The sequence below is a fragment of the Ambystoma mexicanum genome, chromosome 2q (genome assembly GCF_040938575.1).
Source record: "Ambystoma mexicanum isolate Mex_15411 chromosome 2q, UKY_AmexF1_1, whole genome shotgun sequence".
Taxonomy (NCBI): domain Eukaryota; kingdom Metazoa; phylum Chordata; class Amphibia; order Caudata; family Ambystomatidae; genus Ambystoma; species Ambystoma mexicanum.
The window spans coordinates 1,422,084,253-1,422,110,384 of record NC_090924.1 but is presented as its reverse complement, the minus strand read 5'-3'; positions in this window follow the sequence as shown (position 1 = coordinate 1,422,110,384).

Sequence of the window (26,132 nt, the reverse complement as noted above, 5' to 3'; positions counted from 1 at the left end):
TGAATTGTCTACTTTTCAAGCAAGCCATCTTTTATAAACATAGAAATATGTTACATATTTCTATGTTTATAAAAGATGGCTTGAAAAGTACACAAAACATAGTCAGGTACGCACATAAATATATAAATGCTTACATACGTTTGTATATTTGTTTGCGCACCTTACTATGGTTTGTGTACTTTTCAGGCCACACCCCCAAATGAGCCCCTTCTTCTTACCCCACTTAAAGCACTGCCAAAGACCCACCTCATTGCCACTTGTTATGGGGTGTCTCGGATGGCATCCTACGTCACAACACTGGCCAAGTTCAGTGCGTTGTGAATACCAGATGTTCCTATCACCAAACTAAATGATCATCGCATGTGTTAGAATGAAAGGCAGAAAGGACTCCGGCAAACATATGCATACAATCTCTGGAGTTCTTCATATATGTGAACTGGCTTCCATGGGCTGACCCACATCGGTGGCACAATGACCATTGGGCAGATTGGGCTTTACGACCCTCCACCCTGACACTTTGGGTTAAATTGACTTGACCTGGCTGAACTACAGTGGTGGGAGTGCAGGCCAGGACATAGACAATAAAGGGTTCCAGTGGCTGCATAGTTAACAAAGGCCTGGCAGTTACTAATATAATAATTTCACTATTAGCACCTACATTCTTATGCATACATGTTTAGGAAATTGAAACTGTTATGGGGTTAGTACTTCCAAGCCAGGGGAGTGATTGGATGGGTAGGGGGGGACAAGAGACAGCTCATTCTCACAACATTCCTTGAGTGTGTGGAAGGAAAAGAGAGTTAACTGCTTGTAACATTGAAGATGCACCGGCATAGTCTCATTAGAATTAGACCTGGGAGTGCCAGGTAATATGTGGGTAGGGCTGAGACAGGGCTGAGCCTGGGAGACTGGCCTGGCTCTTAGAGCCCCCCATGAGCCAAGCCCAAGGAAGAGTCCTGTGTCATGGGGCTGGGGGTATGAAAAGGTATTGGGGCAATAAAAGGGGCTAAAGAGATTTGGGGCAACAAAAGGGACTGGGTGAGAAGAGGGGCTAAAGGCGGTTGAGGGTAAGAAAAGGGGCTAAATAGGACTGGGGCAACACAGTTGGCTAAAGGGACTGAGGGCTAAAGGGGACTGGGGAAAGAACAGGCTAAACGAGATTGGTGCAGGGGCTTAAGAGGGATGAGGGCAAGAACAAGGGCTAGGGGCTAAAACAGATTTGTCAGTCTGAAAAAACAAAACCCCTAACCATCGTGTTACCCTCCCCCCTTGGCAAGCACACTCTGGTCTCAGACAATCTTTGACACCTCCTAGGGGGTTATGGATCACTATAGCCCCCACCCCTTGCTGCATTCGTATCTCAGGCCCTATGTGCACTATGTTACTCCTAGATTACCATTGGTAACAGAATAACAAATAACATAAAACACCACACAAAGAAAACACAAAGAATCGGTTCAATTTATAACAATGGGATACATTTATTTATGTTCACACAGCTAAGCATAATGCATAACAATGCAGGCAGTTCTTATGCTATGTCTAATTTGCACCTTTTATACTTCTGGTGGTGCAAAGCAAATCTTGCAATAACTATAAGCCTTTCAGGTTTCTAATGCAAGCCTGTGCTGCCTAATGTGTGGTTCTAATGCAGTCTAATGCAAGCGCTAGCATCCATCACCTCCATGGGCAAATCCATCCCAATCCACACCATCTTCACACTCTCACTCTACACAATCCCTGTCTGGTTTCCCCTTCTCCCCTTATGTGAGTGTCTGTCCTAATCAATGAATTTAGTGTAGGCCAAAACCATACTTTCCATTCTGCATGTGTTTCCAACTCTGTCTTTGCCAGCACGACTCCTCTGTCAGTGGCAGGCCTCAAGATCTGGTAACTGCCAACTGCCAAGCTCTCTCTCTGCCAGATCGATCTCATCAAGGCCTTATTAGTCTGCTGCACCAAGACACCTCTCTCTCATCGCATCTCGTCTTGCACCATCTCTCTCAGCAACAAACTCCAGCCAACTCCCCTTCATCAACCAACTTCTCTCCAACTCTCTGGCTCGCCTGATCTCCCTCAAACTATCTCACTCCTTTCTCTCCAGTCCTTCTGGTTATAGTCTCCAATGACGCACATATCTCTCCATGGTTACATACATTCCCTAAACTAAGAATGTCTCCTTCTGTGTCAGCATATAGCGAAATGCCTGCCAGACTGTGTTTGCATGTTCCTGTCTCGTGCGTGTGCTTTCATGGCATGTCCTTTCACTTTGTGTGCTGTCAGCGTGACATTTGAACATCATATCTTCCTTTCATGGCCATTCTGTGTGCGGTGAAAACCGGTTTATGGTCATAATCTCGAAAAAATAAATCACGAAAAAAAAAAATCCCAAAAAAAAGTCTGAATTTTTTTTTATAACGTTTTTTATTCGAAATGGGGGGGTTCACCCCCAACCCCCCCCTTTTTTTTTTTTAACAATTTATTTTTTAATCCCGGACCCCAAAATAAATATATAATTAAAAAAATAGAAATTCGACTTTTTTTTTCTGTCTTTTTTTTTCGACCTTATTGTTAGTCGAGATTTTTTTTCTCGATATTTTGACTGACCACCGTGAAAATCACCATCTATTTCCATCTATTTCTGCATTACTCCACTGTAGGCTCTCTCTGCATTACAAAAATGCTCTCTTAGGCCCCGTCTCTCTCATGCAAAAGCACTCCCTCCATGTGTCCATGTCGCTCCCTTGGCGCAGCCCCCACCCTCATGTTGTCTCCGCGAAGCACAGAGCTCGAGCTGATAAGCCTAGGCCGTCCCTACTTGGACAAGGTTCATGTTATCTATGTCTCTCTGCCAATGTTTACAAATACTTTCTATCATAGTGTACCATAACATTTCTTCATGCTGAGCCCAGTGCAAAACCAACTTCTGTCTTTCGCCATCAGAAAATGGCTCAGTCCTCGTGCTAAATGCTTCCTAGCATTTACGCAAATCCAAGAACTATAATGCAAACTCATTCTAAGTGACTCAACATACTACATACATACCAAACATATCTCTAAATGTGTAACTACAAAGCATACATGTGTACTAAATGGGTTTACGTGCATTTCAGATATGCCCGTGTGTGTCATTCCAGGCCTAATTCGTTCTGCTCTCCTGCAAACAATGAGTTTCTCTCAGCCTAAGCGCTATTTCTAATGCAAACATAGATGCATAGCAAATCATTCTCTGTCACTCTACAAATATACCATGTCTCTAAAACACTACCATGGCACTTCAAATACGTGCAAGTGTCATTCTATTGCAAATGGCAAAAGTGGCAGTCTAATAATGTGGATAGTGTCTACTTCAGCAATGTACTAATCAGAACTAAACAGAATGCAACAATGGAATGATTCCATAGCAAAGAGTAATGATTGGGTAATGGTGATTCTAATGGTTCTCTAACAATGGGTCTTATGATTCTCTATCATTGGGTCTTATGATTCTTCTAATGATAACAATCCAGGCTCCTCATTTTCACCAATTCCACAATTCTCCCTTTTTATCGTTAAATAAATCACAACATAACATATGTCATACATAACATAGCAATGTGGTATCTCTAATACCAAGCAACATTACTGAAGGGAAAAAGCATACATTTCATGATGCAGATTATTTCATGATGCAGAAAAAACCCTTCTTCAAAATGCAAGCATTTCACTCTATCAGTGGCAAGCTAAAATATCAAAGGCAAAACTGCAAATGTGTCAGAAATCAGAATAGCATAGCCAAATGTCAAAGGTCAAAAGTCAAGCCACAAGTCGAGTCAAAAAGTGTCTACACAATCCAAAGGTGTGAAAGTGTCTCTACAAGCAGAAAACGAAAATCCAATGCATAGAATCAATGCACAAGTACTGTGTATACAGGTGTTTCCAATTCAATGTGTCAAGCACCAAATATGACAATCACTTTCACAGGTGTCAAAGGTCAGTACAGATGTCAGTAGCCAAACAGGCCAAACATTCCATAGATCAATGCATACATATCAGTAACTACATGCAGTCATATTCAGTTATATTCCAGTCCAAGGTATTACCAAGTTCTCATGAGGTATGTGTGTCCTCACAACCGTGCACAGTTCCATGTCAGTACAAATCAAGTCTAATGCAAAAGGTTCAGCCAAGGAATGTCAACAAAGATGCAATGTCAACAAAGCAAGTGTTCACAAATTGGATCATGTGTTCACAACAAGCATATCAGTGTTCAGCAAAAGGTCAAAGTTCAGGTAGCAAAGTGTTCTCCACAGCAACAAAGTGTGAAAACAGCAAAGTGTTCAAGACAATCAATGTTCAGGCAGGCAGAAACGTGTACAAGCCAATTAAAGTTGGCCTGCTTGATAAATGGCAGCAAGATTTTGCACAGAGCTCCAAAACGACAGGAGCAAGAAAGTGTCAGGTACCATATGTGCCCCATTTAGTCTCCATGGACTGATCAATATATGCCCTTTCACTTCAAAGGTAGCACCGGGAAAGACTGTGTGTCAGGACTTTCAATTGATGCCAATTGATGCATACGCTCCCTTTTTCCCTAGTCCTTAAGCACAGGTGAACTCATTCAGAGTGTTTACAAAACATGCTGATGGTGACTCTACAGTGCAATCCCATGCACAGTGCAATTTCATGCACATTGGCCCTTCTCCATAGGCCCATCTCCATCTTCAAATCTCTCCTTCCTCGCCAGGTCATGCTGTTGCCATGCCATTGCCATGTCCAATGCTCCTCAAATGAGGGAGAGCCAGCGTTGAACACAAGTGCAAATTTCAAAATCTTCATTGCTTTCAAACGTGGATCAGGCAAGAAATGCTTTCAGAGCATGTCTTCCTGCTCATTGCTGCATTTTTCTCTTTCTCCGCTCAGGCACAAACTTGTCTGCGGTTGCTTCACAAAGTAAGGCATTCCAAATGGTTTCTCTTCTCGCTGCAGATTACAAAAGCTGCTCACAAAGCAATTCGAATTTCTCTCTCTGCTGAACAATTTCTTTCACTACTCTTTCTCTCTCACTTCTTGGCACAGGATGCTGCAAGGTGTATTCTCTCTGCACAGTCGGTCATGATCTTCACTCCCCATGGCAATAGGTGTCATGCCACAAAGTCTCTTTAGTCTGGGTAGCAAGCAGATTTTCTGCGTACACTCTCAGAGCACAGCCATTGGACAAGGCCACACCCTAAGGCCTCAAATCGGTCGGTCAGCATTCCCCAAAAGTGCTGCTGCAAAGCGTCAAGGTCAGATGCCAATGTATCATCATTGCTGCAAACAAACAGCCATGATGCAAAGTCACATTACAAGGTGACAAAAGCCAGTCTCTTTCTGATGCTGCAAAGTCACAAGGTGTCAGCCATCAAAAAAGTCTGGTCATTTGGTCTGGTCATGCAGGTTATCTGGACATGTTGCTCTCAGGCGTCATGCTGGTGCAAATCATGGTCTGGTCATTTCATGCGGCGATGCCATCTGGTCTGGTCAATGCAATCTCGGTCTGGTCAAGTTGTCTCCTCAGATTTCATGCAAAGAAAACAAACGTGCTAGTATCAGTCTTGCTCAGTTTCAGGTGTTTTCATAGCCAAAAAATAAAACAGCATTTCTCATTGTGCGTTGAAGTGTACATCGCTGGTTCTCTGCATGTCTCTCAAAAGACACCCATGCTATCTCCCCTGTGTGTCATCAATGTGTCAGTGCCTCTAACTACTGTTCCTGTCTCTCCATGCCTGTCTCTCCATGCCTCATAATGCATGCATGCTTAATGCATGACTCCTGCAGTTCCATCCCTATCCTTTTCAAAACAAAACAAAACAATCAATTTCACATACTCCAGACATCTCCCTTTCAAATGCACATTCAAAAATGTCACAACTGCATTCTCTGTGTCACTTCCATGTCCTATAAATGTCACAACTCTCTCCCCATTTTTCTTCATTAAGAATTCACAACGTTGAATTACTACATGCTGAAAAATCAAATCAGTTTAATTCAAACAGCCTCTCTCATATACAATACAATTCACATTCACACATTGCTGCATTCCTGCGAGAGATGCACTGCTATCTCCTGCTTCAAATACACAGTCTGCCAGTCCCGCACGATCTCCAATGTCAACAAACTTTTTTTCCATGCACCCATTCAAACTACAAAAATTCCAGGCATTCAAGGTTTCATAACATCCAAATTTAGCACGATTCCCTTTATCAACGTTCTCTTGCAATGTTGTTAAAATATCTAGGTCATTGCACAATATTTTTTTCTCACTCGAAAACGTAGGAATCAAAATACTGGTGCTACCACTGCTGCAATTATTTTTTCTATTCAAATCAAAAATCTTCACATAACTCTTCTCATGCAGGCGTCTCTCTAATGACACAGTTTCACAATGATCTTCATAGGCAACCCCTCTATGCATTCCTCTAGCCAATTCTCTATGCACACTGCACATGTCTGTCAAATATGTACTATCTCTCCCATTAGTCTGAAATAACTCTCTCTCCACACGGACAACATGCATTACTCTAGGAACTTTATTCCTGCCCATCACTGCTGATGAAATTGAATTCAATGGGTCTGCTTCTGCTTTCAATGGGACATTTTCCCAGTTACTAATCATATCTCTGAGACAATATATTACTGAGTGCAAATCAACAATAAATGGGCTCCCCTCTCTCATAGCTATGTCAATTTTCACTTTCAATACAGTTGATGCCTGTGATACATCCCAGGCCTCAAGCATATTTTTAAGCCGATTTCTTATTGCCTTCAGGTCACTAAGAAATAAACTCATTCTGCAGTTTCAATTATTCCGAGCGTCTTCAAGAAAAATAAACTGTTTCTCTCACTCGGCGAATTAATGTACATTTATTCATAAAACATTGCCAGTCATAAAATACTGCTCTTGGTCAATGTCATCCAAATGTGACTAATGTCAACCAATTCCGGCAATCAAGGTCAAACATTTACGTTCCCCTTCCTCCAATGAACGAAATTGCAGACAGCATGTTCTAAATCAATAACATAACATCCCCAAGACAGACAAAACATGAAACAAAAAATCTCTTCCAACGACGAACTAACAGGAAAAAAACAAATCACAGTTGCACAAAATGTTCAAACTTCGACAACCTGCAAAACCGATAAGTATATCAACAGACCAGCTGCAATCCACCTCTTATCAGTCCGCATTTAGTGAAGATCTGTGTGTCCCCTCCATTTGTCAGTCTGAAAAAACAAAACCCCTAACCATCGTGCTGCCCCCCCCGGATCAAGCACGCTCCGGTCTCAGACAATCTTTGACAACCTCCTAGGGGTTTATGGATCACTATACCCCCCCTTGCTGCATTCGTATCTCAGGCCCTATGTGCACTGTGTTACTCCTAGATTACTACTGGTAACAGAATAACAAATAACATAAAACACCACACAAAGAAAACACAAAGAGTCGATTCAATTTATAAAAATGGGATACATTTATTTATGATCACACAGCTAAGCATAATGCATTACAATGCAGGCAGTTCTAATGCTATGTCTAATTTGCACCTTTTATACTTCTGGTGGTGCAAAGCAAATCTTGCAATAACTATAAGCCTTTCAGGTTTCTAATGCAAGCCTGTGCTGCCTAATGTGTGGTTCTAATGCAGTCTAATGCAAGCGCTAGCATCCATCACCTCCATGGGCAAATCCACCCCAATCCACCCCATCTTCACACTCTCACTCTACACAATCCCTGTCTGGTTTCCCCTTATCCCCTTATGTGAGTGTCTGTCCTAATCAATGAATTTAGTGTAGGCCAAAACCATACTTCCCATTCTGCATGTGTTTCCAGCTCTGTCTTTGCCAGCACGACTCCTCTGTCAGTGGCAGACCTCAAGATCTGGTAACTGCCAAGCTCTCTTTCTGCCAGATCGATCTCATCAAGGCCTTATTAGTCTGCTGCACCAAGACATCTCTCTCTCATCGCATCTCGTCTTGCACCAGCTCTCTCAGCAACAAACTCCAGCCAACTAGCCTTCATCAACCAACTTCTCTCCAACTCTCTGGCTCTCCCGATCTCCCTCGAACTAACTCACTCCTTTCTCTCCAGCCCTTCTGGTTATAGTCTCCAAAGACGCACATATCTCTCCATGGTTACATACATTCCCTAAGCTAAGAATGTCTCCTTCTGTGTCAGCATATAGCAAAATGCCTGCCAGATTGTGTTTGCGTGTTCATGTCTCGTGCGTGTGCTTTCACGGCATGTCCTTTCACTTCGTGTGCTGTCAGCGTGACATTTGAACATCATATCTTTCTTTCATGGCCATTCTGTGTGCAGTGAAAAATACCATCTATTTCCATCTATTTCTGCATTACTCCACTGTAGGCTCTCTCTGCATTACAAAAATGCTCTCTTAGGCCCCGTCTCTCGCATGCAAAAGCACTCCCTCCATGTGTCCATGTCGCTCCCTTGGTGCAGCCCCCACCCTTGTGTTGTCTCCACGAAGCACAGAGCTCGAGCTGATTAGCCTAGGCCGTCTCTACTTGGACAAGGTTCATGTTATCTATGTCTCTCTGCCAATGTGTATGATACTTTCTATCACAGTGTACCATAACATTTCTTCGTGCTGAGCCCAGTGCAAAACCAACTTCTGTCTTTCTCCATCAGAAAATGGCTCAGGCCTCGTGCTAATGCTTCCTAGCGTTTACGCAAATCCAAGCACTATAATGCAAACTCATTCTAAGTGACTCAACATACATACATACATACCAAACATATCTCTAAATGTGTAACTACAAAGCATACATGTGTACTAAATGGCTCTACGTGCATTTCAAATATGCCCGTGTGTGTCATTCCAGGCCTAATTCGTTCTGCTCTCCTGCAAACAATACGTTTCTCTCAGCCTAAGCGCTATTTCTAATGCAAACATAGATGCATAGCAAATCATTCTCTGTCACTCTACAAATATACCATGTCTCTAAAACACTACAATGGCACTTCACATACGTGCAAGTGTCATTCTATTGCAAATGGCAAAAGTGGCAGTCTAATAATGTGGATAGTGTCTACTTCAGCAATGTACTAATCAGAACTAAACACAATGCAACAATGGAATGATTCCATAGCAAAGAGTAATAATTGGGTAATGGTGATTCTAATGATTCTCTAACAATGGGTCTTATGATTCTCTATCATTGGGTCTTATGATTCTCTATCATTGGGTCTTATGATTCTCTAACAATGGGTCTTATGATTCTCTATCATTGGGTCTTATGATTCTCTATCATTGGGTCTTATGATTCTCTATCATTGGGTCTTATGATTCTCTAACAATGGGTCTTATGATTCTCTATCATTGGGTCTTATGGTTCTCTATCATTGGGTCTTATGATTCTCTATCATTGGGTCTAATGATTCTCTATCATTGGGTCTTATGATTCTCTATCATTGGGTCTTATGATTCTCTATCATTGGGTCTTATGATTCTCCTAATGATAACAATCCAGGCTCCTCATTGTCACCAATTCCACAGATTGGTGCAGCATAAGGGTCAAAAGGGGTTGGGGCACAAAAGGGGCTTAGGAGGTAAGAACAGGAGATAAAGGGGGCAGGGGCAGCTAAGGCCTGGAGGGCAGAAAAGGTTTGGGGAGGGGCAGGGACAGCGCCAGTGCTTTTTGAATGTTGATGGGAAGGGTGGGGGCTATGGAGAATAGCAAGGAGCGCGAGTGTGTAGAAGCACAAAGAGATCTTAGGAAGTGCCTGCCAGCTCTTTGTGTTCCATTTCACTCATCTTGAAATTCGCTGCCACGGCCATCTGCTGCACACTTCTGTCCTGTCCCAGCCAATCAATGAGTGGCTGTGGTGGGACAGGAAATCAGGCACCCGAGCTACTGTAAGGCGCCACCTGACTTCCTATCCTGGCTGCCTGACTTCCTGTCCCGCTCCAGCCACTCATTCATAGGCTGCAACAGGACAGGAGCCTGTTTATTTTTTCTTTTTCAATTTTATTAGCCCAGGGGTTGGAAGAGCAGCCAGTGGGGGTCGTACCCGGCCCCTGCTTTGGGCAAGCAATTACCCAAGATGAGGGTCAGGCCATAGACCCAGCTGTGAAAGAAATGATATGCCCCTAAACAAGTAAGTTTCTTCTTCCCCCAGTCTCTGAGGTTATCCCTTCTCCCAACATTTGAAGGGTTAACCCCGCCACCCCACTAAAATGTTAGCTTAGTCGCTCCTCTGACCCATATAAATTGACCTCCAACCACCTGGCTCTTCCTCTCTTTCTTCACCACCTATTTAGGTCCGGTTAGAGAGAGCTTTGCTGTATGCCAGAGCTCTTGTAGGCACATATTTAAAGCAATCCTGGTGTCAGTCAACAGTTTTATAATGCATAATGAGCCTGAAAGCTCTGTTCCAGCAGTACCTTTGCCATCCAGTGACCAGACAGGCCTAGCTGTGGTTCTGCCAGGAGAGTCCACTGCTATTTGGTGCCCCTTGTACAGTGACCAGAACCTGGTTGACTGTTCCAAAATCCCAAGCTCAAGCGTGGACTGTATCTCCCCATCCCATAGAAACACATAGCCCACCCATCTTGATCCTTTCTCTTTGCCCTATATTCTAAGTAATCCTATCCATAACCTGATAACTTGTCTAAGCTGTTCTAATTCTCTGTGTACCCTGTCCTTGTTTTTCTATTGTTAGCACAATTCTTTCATTCACCTCACCTTGTAATTCGTTAGCAATATTTGGAATAATTTAAATTAATTACCACCTAGATCTGAACACGGGGTGAAACGGTTACGTTGAAAATTAACCCGGGATTGTACTGTATCTTTCTTTAACAATTTAGTCTGAATAATCTAGTTTAAGAAAAACTTGTCCTGTCTCTTTCCAAACCGACTTCCTCACTTTAACGGCTTTATTTTACCAAAACCTACCCTCCTTTTCGCTTGCAAAACTCATCCAGCTCTTCAGCTCTAGCCCTCCTTTCACTCCTATATTGTCCTTGTGATGTGCATCTATTCCCCAGCCCAAAACCCGCATTCCAATTCAAAGTATTTCACCCGTTTTTCTTAAAAACCGTTTGACATTTAAAACTGCTTCTGTGTAAAATGCAACTTTCCAAAGTGTGATTCCGGCTGTATCGTGTTCTTACTTTCAGCTTGCTTTTGAACTGTATGCCTTTGTTGATACCTTGCCTTGTGATTGCCAGTTTTTATATGTTCCTGCTATTGTGAGAAATCATATTTGCCTCATAGATTTAACCACACATTAATTATTTATTTGTCAATTTACGAGTGTCATTTTATGCAATTGCAAAGGTCTTTAAAGGTCCGATTTTGATTCTGTTTGCTGCCACATATCACTGACTACCTGCTGCTTCTTTGTATCCAATTAGAATTCGAGAAATTGTGAGTTGAGGGACCATTGCAGGGGTAAACCTTAACCTGGGTGCTAACTATCCTAATTCAAAAAGTACTCCTATTCATTGGTGCTTTTGATATGTTCTTTTAGAAGGTTACCCAAGTGTATTTCAGTGGTTTTCATTGTAATTATCACCCCATTGGTGATTGCTGCCCAATATAAAAATTGTGTGATTTTCTTTAAAATTAAAATATATAAATATTGTGTTACCACCCACCGGCCTGGTTCATGGTCCATTGTGACCCTGGATATTTGTAAAAGGGGGTGTGAGACGGGTCGGGTATCGGCTCAATTTGAATTAGTTGAAAATAAATAAAAAGCATTCAAATCATGTGCTACATCTAAGGCTGAGTGCAAAGGTCCTGGTCTGGTGTGTGATGCCCGATTGGGGGTCGTACCCGGCCCCTGCTTTGGGCAAGCAATTACCCAAGATGAGGGTCAGGCCATAGACCCAGCTGTGAAAGAAATGATATGCCCCTAAACAAGTAAGTTTCTTCTTCCCCCAGTCTCGGAGGTTATCCCTTCTCCCAACATTTGAAGGGTTAACCCCGCCACCCCACTAAAATGTTAGCCTAGTCGCTCCTCTGACCCATATAAATTGACCTCCAACCACCTGGCTCTTCCTCTCTTTCTTCACCACCTATTTAGGTCCGGTTAGAGAGAGCTTTGCTGTATGCCAGAGCTCTTGTAGGCACATATTTAAAGCAATCCTGGTGTCAGTCAACAGCGTTATAATGCATAATGAACCTGAAAGCTCTGTTCCAGCAGCAGCTATTTTGTAGGAGCGAGTGGAGCTATCCAATTAGTGGAGAGATTGAGGATTAAAGATATATTGGGCCTCATTACGAGTTGCAGCTTTAAATGCAGCTTTAACGCTATTACCACCGTATTTAAGGATCCCCCTGTTTCGAGTTGGGCAGAAAGTTGGAGTTTTTGCTGGAGGTCAAAATGTAGCTTTCCACCCATTTTTGGCCATTTTCAGCATCATTACTGCGGGCGCTATTACCGCTGGCGATAATAGCGCCAAAAATACCCATAGAAAATAGTGAATTACAGCCTTACCACTAATCGTGATCTGGCGCAAATTGCGCCGGACCAAGCACCGGTAACGCTATTTGCATTGGCGGTATATACCGGCGGTATTACCGCCAGGATACCGCCACTGTCATGATAGAGCCCATTCTATCCTGGAGCCAGGAGCGTGGAGAGGAAGAGGGGTTATGTTGCAAAGTGTTGATGGGCAGTCCAGGTGGAGAGAAATACAGAACAGTCTCAGCGGCATCATTTAAATCCACACAGTGTAACCAGTGCAAGGGTAAGTGTGAAGAGGGTTGAGACACAGCCTACTACCCCTCAGTCGTGACTGTGGTGTGGATGCCCAGGGCTGCCACCATGCCCCGTTGGATGGAGGAAAGTTGCTTGTAGCATGCAGCTCGGCCTATGAGGGTGTGTTGCTCTGTGTTGATGGGCCGATGGGATGGACCAGTCAGAGACTAGAGCACAGCAGTGGTGGTGGCATCATTTATTTGGACGCTCCCAGAGGTTGGTATGGTGGTGTGAGAAAGGCTGTATGGTGTGTCATGAGCAGAGTGCCTCAAAGCGTCCACACGTGATATGCAGTGTAAATCGTTTTTTTATATTGCATTTAATGTTGTACTCCAGCTTCTAAGCACAGTACCTCAACTGGGAACTGTGCATATGCTGCTCAGTGTAGTCAAGACCAGAGTGTTACCCCTGAGCTATCCTTTCCGGTGCAACCAGTTGAAAGGTAAGTGTGAGGATGTAAGAGAGGCGGCATAATTATCCTTCAGCCATACCACAACCTGAGCACTTCTAGGCTCCCTCTCTTGTTTGTACATCCATTTACACTCACTCATCCTCCGTTTACTTAAGCAATAAACCCTGACAAGCGGGTTTGTGGGCTACATTGACCCACTCAGCAGAATCCCCATCCATGATCAAGCTGCAACAGTTAACAGCAAAATGGCTGCGCTGGCTACTTGGAGCACCACCGCATCAAAACTGTGTTTTGCAGCTTCAGAATAATGGCTGCAACATCTTGCCAAACACCAATTGGGTGAGTTGGAACAGGGAGCACACCGAGAAAAGTCCCAGTGTGTGTTCTTGTGTGCACCAAAAGAAGTGGAAAAAAACAGTGCTGCTCTGCTTTTTGCAAAAAGTTCCCTTTGAAAAGGGAATATTTTACATTTAAAAGGATGCTGCCTGTAACGTTCTGAGTTCCCAATGAGGACTGTGACATCTGGTGATGTTCCAGTTGTTCCTTTAATGAAGTTCCAGTACATCTTTTATGTTTATCTTGTCAAGTTAATCTGAGCTCCAGGCAACATGCACCGGCATCCTCCCAGGTAGGCTACATCACTCCAACTGACTCACTCAGAACTCTCAACCATACAACACCATTCTCACCAGCAAGATTCCATGTTACTCACTCAGCATTCTACTCATTCTGGAAAGGCAACATGGAAACCTAAATCACTACATATCTCCCTTCCTTACACAACAACAACAACGCCTACCAAAACCGGTCACACTCACAACACACAGTACACACACTCCAACACATGCGCGTGCACCTCAACCACATGAACTATCACCACACTCGTACAACGTGAACGTGTCACCAGTTCAAATGGTACCATAACACATACTAATGATGCCCCTCCCCTTTTCTACAGTAAAGGAAGGACACCTACCAATGAAAATTGTACCACTAGCAATCAATCTTCAACAGCTCAGGTATCTCTCTAACCTCTCTCCTCCTCTATCACACAAAAACTATAACCAGTACTAACCTCATAGCCACACCACACACACAACTCTGAGCTGTGCACCCACACCTCCAAAGAACAAAGCAGGGTATTCCCAACACCCGAGTGAAACAACGCAATAACACATTACACCCCAAAGGTACCTATGCCGCCACCCCAATTTATCGCCTGTGTCCTAAAGATCCACCATAAAGACCAAACACAACTATGAGGAAGCATCATCACACACCTCACATAAATAAATGCATCACTTTCACCAGAACAACCACACACTTGTCGCACACAGCCACTCATATGTTCACAGCCATATTAAACCACAAAACTATGATTATCCGTCACCTGTGTTCCTTAAAACAAAAAAAACAACACCACTGTTGTGAAGAACCACTTTGAACATACCATGCACTAGGCCATCAAGCACACAACTACAAAAAATTACCAAAATGCTAAAACTCTAGCACACCACAAAGACTCTAACATGCAGAACACCACACTGCAACAAGCTAACACTGCTTAAATTTAATAACATTTCTGCAAGAACTCTAACAAATCTTAAAGCTCTGACTAAGCTATATGGCACAAAAGTCCTTAAACAGTGCCACCTGCAAAGGAAAATATTAGTAAACATGTTCTATTAATCACATTTCTTCAAAGCCTTGTACTATATCATATCAGTCCCCATTGCCTATTGCATAGAAAAGTCCATCTGTGGGAAATAAATGTGTTAAACATAACTAATGAACTAACACATTGTCCTAACATCATGTGCTAAACTTACAAAGGCCACGACATCCATGCTTTCCATTCACCTTACCACATTCCAGTAACGACCAACCAAATGCTTTGTTAATAACAGGCCTCACATGACAGTTAGCTAATAACCAGCTCTTAGCACACATTTTTCTTCACCCCCACAATGTCAACAGTAAAAAAACTAGCAGGCAACTTATTTGAACTTTAGTACTTCAAAATTCACATTTTAAAAATAAATTCCCCTATCCGTACAGTCTGTGCTCCTGCTTTTGCCGATGCCAAGCACATACACAAACCCTTGTTTGTACGCTGCCAGTCTTACATCATCAGATGCTCACAGCACCCCACCCGAAAAGTTAATCTGAGCTTCAGGCCACATGCACCTGCATCCTCCCAGGTAGGCTACATCACTCCAACGGACTCACTCAGAACTTTCAACCATACAACGAAATTCTCACCAGCAAGATTCCATGTCACTCACTCAGCATTCTACGCATTCTGCAAAGACAACACGGAAACCTAAATTACTACACTGCCCTGACGCTATTTTCATCTATTCCACATCACATTGCTTTTATCAATAAGGCCCTGCCATGCCCATCCATATCCACGTTGTGCTTCAGCAGAAGAGAGAGGGATCCCTGCATGATAAGACTGTGTCAAGCCAAAACTGGGAAAATCGAGAGAAACTGCGCTTTCAACCATGCAGGAAACGCTTAACTTTTGGGTTACAAAATGTTAAAAATCAAGGCTTTAAAGAAATCCTAGCTCTACGGGCATATGTCAATTTCAGTGAACCTTTGCCTTGTACAAACTGCTGTATAAAAGAAACTGAATAGGGCTGCAAAACAATATTGCAAAGTCCGATGGAAGAACCAGATGTAAAAGAGAAATCCTAGCAGCTTTCACCATATGTCAAAATGGGCTTTTGCAAACCAAAAGAAAATGCCTGTTTTAAAAGCACAATGTTGAATAAAAAGAGTGTCCTTGCCTAGCAATGTAAAGGGGGTTTTGCTGGGGAAACAGATATGGGATGTTTTATTCAACAGGCTTGTTTTTAATTCAGAACAGAATAAAGAAAATAAAGAATTAAAATGTATTGGCTGGATTTTGCAAGCTCCAGAACAGGTTTTCCGCTGGCTAAACTGAGGCTTTCTCCCAAAAGGAGCCACAATATACTTCTAGGACACATGCATGCTAATTTCCACCTTGAAAGCGTTGCTTGGACCAAAAGCACTAAAACATCCGCTGCCCATCAGACTTTTGTCTGTGCTCCAGGCTGAGACAATAAATCTGGGACACCTACGTGCGACCTGGGAAGTGACACCAATTATTCACTCAATCCAAGGAGTTTCAAAGAAAAACTCCATGACAACCCTGGGGAAGCTGACCTTTGGGGGTAGCCTGGAAAGACATGACCATATTTGGAGGACAAAGGCAGCCCCATTTGGCTCAAAATACTATTCGAAGAATACACTTTTAATTCTGGATCCGGACAGCGCAGAAATGTAAATGTTGTACAGTTTAAATATGATTTTCGTTGCTTTCAAACAAGATATCATGGCTGTCCGTAGCGTGTATGGGACACAAACACCAGGAACATATGAATCATGGTAAAAGTACACATGGTGAACATTAAAAATTAACAGAAATATGCCATTTAATAATATGTACACACACATTAAGTTGTAGGATTCTGGGTGAAGCGGTTCTCACTAAAACAACAGAAAATTGTTAAGTGGACGAAACAAAGTCTCACAAACTGTAGGATTGGACTACCAGGCTCTGCATAAAATATGTAATCTGCTTATGTAATTTGGTAAGATGCCACAAATGTAAAATGGTGCCATTTATGTCAAAACTGGGTTGTGGCAAAATTAACTGTGGGAGGTTCTATACATAGTAAACCCACATCATAAAGCTGATGTTGTGTCTCTAAAAGTCCAATCAGCTGACGGGAAGGCAGTAACAATCACCCCTGACCAATCCAGTTGTTAGGGGCGTACCCAGCCCAAGCCTGCCCCACTGTATCGTCCTATGATGTCACCGACTGTTATATAAAAGGTGGGAGCTCACAGATAGGGGTCTCCTGAATTTCCAGCGTCTGCTTTCCTGATATTCTACATTCATCTTGACAGATTCCAGATTCCACTCCAAGGCCATAGCATAGCTGACTCTATCCCAGCAAGGCCTCGAACTAAAACCTCTCTAAAAAAAAAGAGAAAAGCTGTGGTACCCTTTTTGGGGAGCATTCTGAGACCAGACCAGCTTTTTGCACGCTAGCTGCATGCCTGCTGTACTTCTGCCATCCAGCTGTACCACTACCTGCATCCAGCTGTACCTTTGCCATCCAGTGACCAGACAGGCCTAGCTGTGGTTCTGCCAGGAGAGTCCACTGCTATTTGGTGCCCCTTGTACAGTGACCAGAACCTGGTTGACTGTTCCAAAATCCCAAGCTCAAGCGTGGACTGTATCTCCCCATCCCATAGAAACACATAGCCCACACATCTTGATCCTTTCTCTTTGCCCTATATTCTAAGTAATCCTATCCATAACCAGATAACTTGTCTAAGCTGTTCTAATTCTCTGTGTACCCTGTCCTTGTTTTTCTAGTGTTAGCACAATTCTTTCATTCACCTCACCTTGTAATTCCTTAGCAATATTTGGAATAATTTAAATTAATTACCACATAGATCTGAACACGGGGTGAAACGGTTAAGTTGAAAATTAACCCGGGATTGTACCATATCTTTCTTTAACAATTTAGTCTGAATAATCTAGTTTAAGAAAAACTTGGCCTGTCTCTTTCCAAACCGACTTCCTCACTTTAACGGCTTTATTTTACCAAAACCTACCCTCCTTTTCGCTTGCAAACCTCATCCAGTTCTTCAGCTCTAGCCCTCCTTTCACTCCTATATTGTCCTTGTGATGTGCATCTATTCCCCAGCGCAAAACCCGCATTCCAATTCAAAGTATTTCACCCGTTTTTCTTAAAAACCGTTTGACATTTAAAACTGCTTCTGTGTAAAATGCAACTTTCCAAAGTGTGATTCCGGCTGCATCGTGTTCTTACTTTCAGCTTGCATTTGAACTGTATGCCTTTGTTGATACCTTGCCTTGTGATTGCCAGTTTTTATATGTTCCTGCTATTGCGAGAAATCATATTTGCCTCATAGATTTAACCACACATTAATTATTTATTTGTCAATTTACGAGTGTCATTTTATGCAATTGCAAAGGTCTTTAAAGGTCCGATTTTGATTCTGTTTGCTGCCACATATCACTGACTACCTACTGCTTCTTTGTATCCAATTAGAATTCGAGAAATTGTGAGTTGAGGGACCATTGCAGGGGTAAACCTTAACCTGGGTGCTAACTATCCTAATTCAAAAAGTACTCCTATTCATTGGTGCTTTTGGTATGTTCTTTTAGAAGGTTACCCAAGTGTATTTCAGTGGTTTTCATTGTAATTATCACCCCATTGGTGATTGCTGCCCAATATAAACATTGTGTGATTTTCTTTAAAATTAAAATAAATAAATATTGTGTTACCACCCACCGGCCTGGTTCATGGTCCATTGTGACCCTGGATATTTGTAAAAGGGGGTGTGATACGGTTTGGGTATCGGCTCAATTTGAATTAGTTGAAAATAAATAAAAAGCATTCTAATCATGTGCTACATCTAAGGCTGAGTGCGAAGGTCCTGGTCTGGTGTGTGATGCCCGATTGGAATCCTTCACAAATTGGGGGCTCGTTGCCAGGGGTTGGGTTTGTTTTTTCACCCGTGACAGCTTAACACAGCAGGCTAACCTTCAAGGTAGTAATTCTTTGTGTGGCTGGAACACTGTGTTATGCAGTAGAAGCACCTCCCCAAAACAAAATTCCTAAGTAACAGGCCTGTGTATAACATTAAAGCTAAATCAACTCTAAAAATAGACAAAAAGCAACAGGATACAGATTACCCTTATAGAAATAAATTAATAAAGAAAGGCCACTTTCCAAAATGGCCACATTAGAGCTCAATATAGCTTGGAGCACCCTCTGCACAAATTATTTGTCAGGGGGGAATGGCCATAGCAAGATGAAAAAGTCTTGCTAGAAGAAATAACGCGACAGGTCACCGCCACAGACATGTATACATGGCAGGATGGTGGCCTATTACACCAAGCTTTGAGTGAGTTATATATGACTCCGAAAATTAAAGAGGAGCAGACTAAAATTGTCAGAATCGCAGCCTAAATGTATCCCCATATAGGAGTGATGCGGGAAAAGCATGAGGAAAATAAAACTATTGCGCAAAATCCATCTGAACTCTTAACTAAAATACAGTCTGAACTAAAATTAGCAGAACAAAAACTGCAAAAGAGCCAAGATTCTGAGGCAGAATCTGAAAATTACATAAAAAATAAAGAGGACTTGGCTCTCCAACAGCAGAATAATGTAGATCAAGAGGTCCAAGTAGATGCATTAAAAGTCTTCTTTGGAAGAGAGTCAACAGAAGCTGACTCAACAATTAACATATAACAGGGCCTGCTCAGGACAAATAACCATGCTGCAAGATCAAGTCAAAAGGTTGGAAGAGGGGAATAATAAGCTCATTATTAAAGAACTCCGCTCCCAAGCAAAATTTGATCAAGAGCGCCAGAAATTAAATACCATCAAGCAACAAAGGGATGACCTGGCTGAACAGAGGGGCACCCTAAATCAGGAGAAAGATGTCCTATGTCAGTAAGTAAACAATTTAAAAACAGAGTTACAGGAAAGGGAGTTTGGCCTCTAGAAACTAAATGAACTCAAAACAGAATGGAAAGTTATTGGAGCACACCAGACGGGTAGAAGGTGCTCTGGAAGATAACACCCAAACTAAAAATGCATAGATTCAGGAGGTGAGTCTCCTGCAACAAAAATTGGCTCACTGTTCCCAAATGATACAGGCAGCGCAAAGAGATAATGAGACCCTCTGTAAGGAGAAAAATGGACTCCACCGGCAGGTAGTAGCTTAAGAATGGATCATAGAGGCCAGTAAGCCCTGATAGACGAGCAAAAGGCTCAGATCTTTGCCTATTATCATGAGTTAGGGGCTGAGAAGGAAAAACTAGCAAGGTTGGAGGAAGGGTATACTAGATCCTATCGAGACTGGAGGGACCCCAAACAGGTAGAGAGGGACAGGGCAACCCCTGATCATAGTATGATGACCTTGGTACTGAGGGATTCCAACCCATTTAATACTTTGCACACTGCTGACTTCATAGCTACCGGTTCACATGAGCCAGAAACCATGAGGCCATCAGAATTGAATAGGCCTTGCATGATGGAGGGGACCGGTCAGCGCCCCCAGAAAGTGATAGAAGGGCATCCCTGGATAGATACAAAAATATAATGGCTGATGTCTCTGACCCGGAAACCTCCTTTAAGGAGAAAGTCAGGGAATTCAATCTGCAGAATCACTACCTCCAAAGGGAGTAGTTGGTTCATTTTGCACAAGAACAAGAGGAAAAGAGGCCCCAAAAGAGAATCCTGAAGATCTCCACCCAATTAGGGCAGTGGTGGGGATACTCTGCTAACCCTGGAAGCAGTGGGGGGGATGCGCTGCTAACCCTGGAAGCAGGGTGGAGTCAGAAGACCACTCTCCTGTGCGCCACAGGGGAGAGGAAACTAGGCCCCACCATTCTGCAAGCCCCTCTCAAGCTCACAGGATCAGGGAGCGCCTAAATGATCATGAGGGGACCTCAAATAGCAGTGCCTCTGAGTCTGAGAGCGAATGGACTCGGGTGATGCAGCGAAAGAAGACAGATAAACCAAAAAGAGTTCTGGTGAAAGACCCTCTTAGACAGATCAAGGCCATCAGGAATTTCATAACACTGTACAATAAAAACGCAAAATATTCAGTCTGTGAGCATTTGAAACTCTATGAACAAACGATGGACATATTTCACATAAAAGATATCCAGAACTGTATAGATTATGCCAAATGGACATTCTCTCCAGAATACTCCAGCTTCTTTGCTGGACTGGAAGACCGAAAACATTCAAGATGGTCCACCTACATGGTGGCCATCTTGAAGCACTTCCGTACACATAGAAACCCCCCAAAAGCTCACAAAGCGGCCTACAAGATCAGGCCCCACGAGAGTTTGTGCAGGAATTAAAACGCGCCTTTGCCCAAACCAGCAGGAGGGAGCGCACGGATAGCAGAGAGTTTATCACTACCTACTTTCATGCGCTCCCAAAATACATCATGACCCAGCTGGTGAGGGATTTCCATGATAAAATATCTTTGGACTGGGTAATCGAGCAGGCTACCCAGATTTATGCAGTCCAAAAACCTGCAGAAAATAAAAATCAGGTTAAAAACTCCAAGCCAACCAACACCCCTGCTGCTGCTAAGGTGGCGGAGGTGAAGGTTGCCTCCATTTTGGACCTAGAAATGGGGAAGCCTAAAAAAGCACCAATCCAAACCAGCAAAACCAGAGGCCAAGAAGGCCTTCTGGCCAATCACAAACAGGTGGCGGTCAGGGAGGCAATCCTACCAATGGGACCCCTATCTCTCCTGATTATATTAGTCTTAGGTACAAGAGTAACCAACCGATCTTGGGGTATGTATGGACTCCCCCAGCTCAAGGGGGGATCCAATCAGGTAAGTACTCCCCTGGGAAACTTCCCTCCTAACTTCCCTCAGGAGGGCAGTAATTCCCCAAATCCTGGGTTAAGTTCCTTTCCCCAGTACCCTCAATACCCCAAACTGCAGGGCAACCCTCCTTTCTTTCCCCGGTTTCAGGAGTCCAGACTGCGCAATCTGGGAGAAGGAAGGCCAAGGGTGGAGGGTTACCAAAATCCACAATTCCTAGGGTACGCTGGGAGAAGGGATAGTTACCCTTCCCGTGTACCACCTAGATATGAACAGAGACCCAAGTACTAGCCTGAACGGGTGTCCCAACTGGAGCTGTCAAACTAGAAATTATATCGTGCCTCCTATTGCTATGAATATATGTATATTGGCCTACGCCATGTGAATAAACTTGCATTGCAAGGTCCACGACCTTAGAAACCATGTAAACTGTAATTTTGGGTCAAGCCGCCATTTTAGGTTTTCTTGCTCTATAAAGTCACCATGTGAGCTAAAATGGTAGCCTATGTTATTCAGAACAGAACTCGATTGTCATGACCTCTGTACAGTTAATGTATAACTTGCCTGCAGGCCACTTGTTAGGGTCATGAGCTGAGACCTTGTCCTTCTGCTGACCTGTGTGCAATGGATTACCTGTATCACCGAAACTGATCTATAATTGAATGAGAACACCTGCTAATCTATATTGTATAAATTAAGTCCCGCATTGTAATGTTAGGCCTAGAGCATACATTATTACCATTTCTTCTTGTTAATGTATAAACCTAAGATGAACTAGATTTGACCTGGCAAGGGACCCTAGAGCAGTAACTTATTTATGGAATGGTTAACCCAAAGGAGGGCTGAACAGCAGGCTTGAAATGTATAAAAGCCTGACTGTTTCAATGAATTTCTGCACTCACTGAGCACACCGAACCACGTTGGAGTTTGCTGTGTTGTACTGAGGGTCGATAGCTATCTGAATTTTGTTCTGTTCTTTTGTAACTGGATTCAGTATAAAATAAAGTGCTTTGTATGTTCCTTTGTAACCTGTGTTTGGTGTGTTTCCTTTTTTGGTTACCCTGCCTCATATTATTTCCTTGTTTTCACAGTTGGCGCCCGGAATAGGGACCCTCAAGATTGATGCCGGATTATTGAAGGTTGACACACGCTATCGGACCGTGATCGGATGGTGTGACATAACGGGCCCGACTGAACGAGACGCGACACCTCAACAGCACTCCACGATACGTTCCCTGGACGATAGCCGTGTGGTCTGAGACGGCATCTTGACGAGGGTCAATTTTTGAGGCGGGCAGATTTGTCGAAATCACCATACACAAGGTAAAATTTGTTAGGTAGGTCCTTTGTAAACCGATCGGTCCTCCTTAGGTTTGGTCAGGTGAGTCGTTACCCGACTCTCAATTCAACCCTGACAATTTGAATATGGCGCATTGTATCTGCAGACACAATTATTGACCAGGTAACACCGAGTATTTGAGAAATGCCTGGGAAATTGTCTAGCTGCTTTAGGGCATTATTCCGCAGCGATAGACAATCTTTGGAATTTATCGTTCCGGCACCACAGGAGGGGTCACCGGCATGTACTATGTACTGTAAGCATGGCATTGGAAGTGTAGTATTTAATAAAATTTGGCACAGACAAACCAGACATGCCTCCGAACTTCAGTGGCCAGTCAATGGTAGTTTTGAGATCCCTCATATTGAATATTTAGAGTCAGACTTGTTAAAAAAGAAGGCCAGACCTGCAGCATTTGATGTTTTGCAAAATTGGAAAAGAGAAGCGTTGCAGCAGCTTAAAAGTAGGGAAAAACATGTGCGCCGTCATAAAACAAATGCTGAAAAGGCGTTGTTATATGATCAGGACAAACAGTATATAGGAATATGGACAGGGCTTTCTCACTCGGTATTCAGAAAATCTATCCTTCTAAAGATCTTCATGTTTCTGATGAGTTTATCGACAGATTGTTAAATGAACAAAGGCCTGGTGCCTCTGCACCACCTCCGTATGTTCCTCTTCCTCCTGCTGTACCTCTTCCTGCTGTTATTCCTGCTCTTCCTGCTCAACCTGTTGTTCCTATTCCTCCAGTTGTTGTTCCTCCACCTGCTCCTCTGCCTCTTCCCATTGCACCAGTAATAGTACCTCCATTGAATTTGCCTGCACCCTCACTCCCAAGTAGTTCTGTACCGCTTGTAGTTGATCAGGGTGCGGGGTCGAGGATTGTTACTCGTAATACTGTTCCTACAGAAAAGAAACAGGATTTGTTTGCATGGGCTAAGCATTGTATGGAGAGAGATGATCGAGCTAATGTTCTTGCCACACTTTCTAATATGGATAATTTTCCTGAGAAAAATGTTTTCATTGAAGGTTTAGGGATTCATTTATGTGTAATGTGGGGTAAATTAAATAATGCAGACCTCCCACAAGGGTTGAGGGACCTGAATACTTTAGCGTTTTCAAGAGACACTGTGGAGAAGGTACATGTTCATGTTGAGAGGATATTTGAGTATAGAAAGGAGTTGGAAAGGTTACGGAATGAGTATGACGAAGAAGAAAGTATGTATGTACAGAAACGATTTCTTCCGTGTCGTAAATCGACATCTGAGGAGGCGCGAATTTGTACAAAAGATGCGATTAGATGGATTTCAGACATATCGATAACTCCAGTTGAGGTATATGACACATACAGTCAATATAGTCTAGAAATGCAGAGGAAAGTGATACAGGTAATGGTAGAGTACCCACAGGATGAATGTTTAAAGAGAAAGGTTAGTTGTCCCACAGAGTTATTGAGCATTTATAAGAGAGCTTTTTCACTTGACACTTCTTCAACTGCTTTAGCGCTCGACTTAGCTCTGTTGCTTAGTAAGCGTTCGGAGTTGCCTACATCTCAGTTGCCTATGAGAGAGGTTCCTCCGACATTTGTCCCAAAGGTTGAGATTCCTGCTAATGCTGCAGCAGGTACACCTGCTGTGGACATTCCTGCACATTATGTATCGCAGTTTGTTCACGTCCCGTTTTCACGACAGGAAGTGAATACTATTAGACAAACTATTCCTGACATTAGGAAAAATCCGACAGGGTTCTATAAAGAGATAGAGTCCGTTTTGCAGTCCTCAGTGTTTACCCTAGGCGACATTGATTTGCTATTCCATGTACTCCTGCCTGTAGATTTGTGGAAACAAGTTAGAACTATAGACGATGTACCAGGGTTGGGAGATACATGGGCTAACATAGTTAGGCTTGATGGGGAAAGGCCAGCTGGTGAGAGACCACCTCAGGTGATACTAACTTTGCCTGACAGAATCATTGCAAAACTGAAAACTATAATCTCTGAAAAGAGAATTATTTGGGACAAGCTTACGGCCTGTGTCCAAGGAAAATCTGAGGGTGCTACCGAGTTCTTTAATCGGTTCAAACAGGTATTCTCGGATTTCAGTGGACAAGACTTAGGCACAGAGTCTGGGAAAAGATTATTTGTGGACAAATTTGTATGTGGATTGCTGCCTGACATCCAGTCACAAATTATGTCTTCTCAGAGCGCTTGGAAGGCGAAATCCCAATCAGAAGTACTGCATATGGCTCAGTACTACGAGAACCGTGTCAATAATGAAAAAGTCGAGAAGAGAAAAGGTGATTTGAAGACTAAAGTATTGTTACAGCAAATTGTTAGAGGCCCCAGAGGGGGTAGTTCGCAGATTAGAGGTCAGTATGTTCCGCAAGGGAATGTGCCCTTGGGTCCTGTGAATATTAACCAGTGTGCCTATTGTCGCCAGGAGGGTCATTGGCGTGCACAATGCCCCGTCCTTCGACAGAGGTCGAATAACACATTTGGAAATATGGGTAGACGATCCAGAGGTCACCCGGGTACAGGGGGCCCTGGTAGAGGCCAGTTTTCGCAGGATCCCCAACAACCTTTTTCACAGGATAATCAGACTTCGAGTGTGGATACTAGAAACATATTTGATCATCCTTCTGCTGCATATCTATCTGAAGAGCTTCCTTTTGATGATATTTTGTTTCGTTAGGATTGCCCGAAGCAGGGTTTGGAACCTACACCTATTCCCGTTAATCAGAAAGGTCCCTACGTTGAAATGGTAGTGGGAAATAGGAAACATCAATTTTTGATAGACACTGGAGCACAGAAGTGCTCCATTGATCATTCTCTGGTTCCAAACATTCCACTGTCAGGGCAAACCAATGTTTCTGTAGGGTTTTCTGACACACCAGTTGTTTGTCCGGTTTCTTCACCGGTACCTATTTCTTTGGGTCCCTTTACGGACCACTGTCCATTTCTCTTGACTTCGAATTGTGGAGAGAATTTTGGTGGGGTTGAATCTGTTGAAGGAATTAAATGCGGTAATTCATTGTTCTTCTGATGGAGTGCATTTGACGATTTCACCACAGCAATGTTCTGTTTCGCAATTCTTGACTAGACCTTTGCCGCCAGAATTCAGTAATGTACCAGAGTGTTTGTGGGCAGTTGATGACAATAATGTCGGTGTTTTGCAGATTGAGCCTGTTAAAATAGTTTT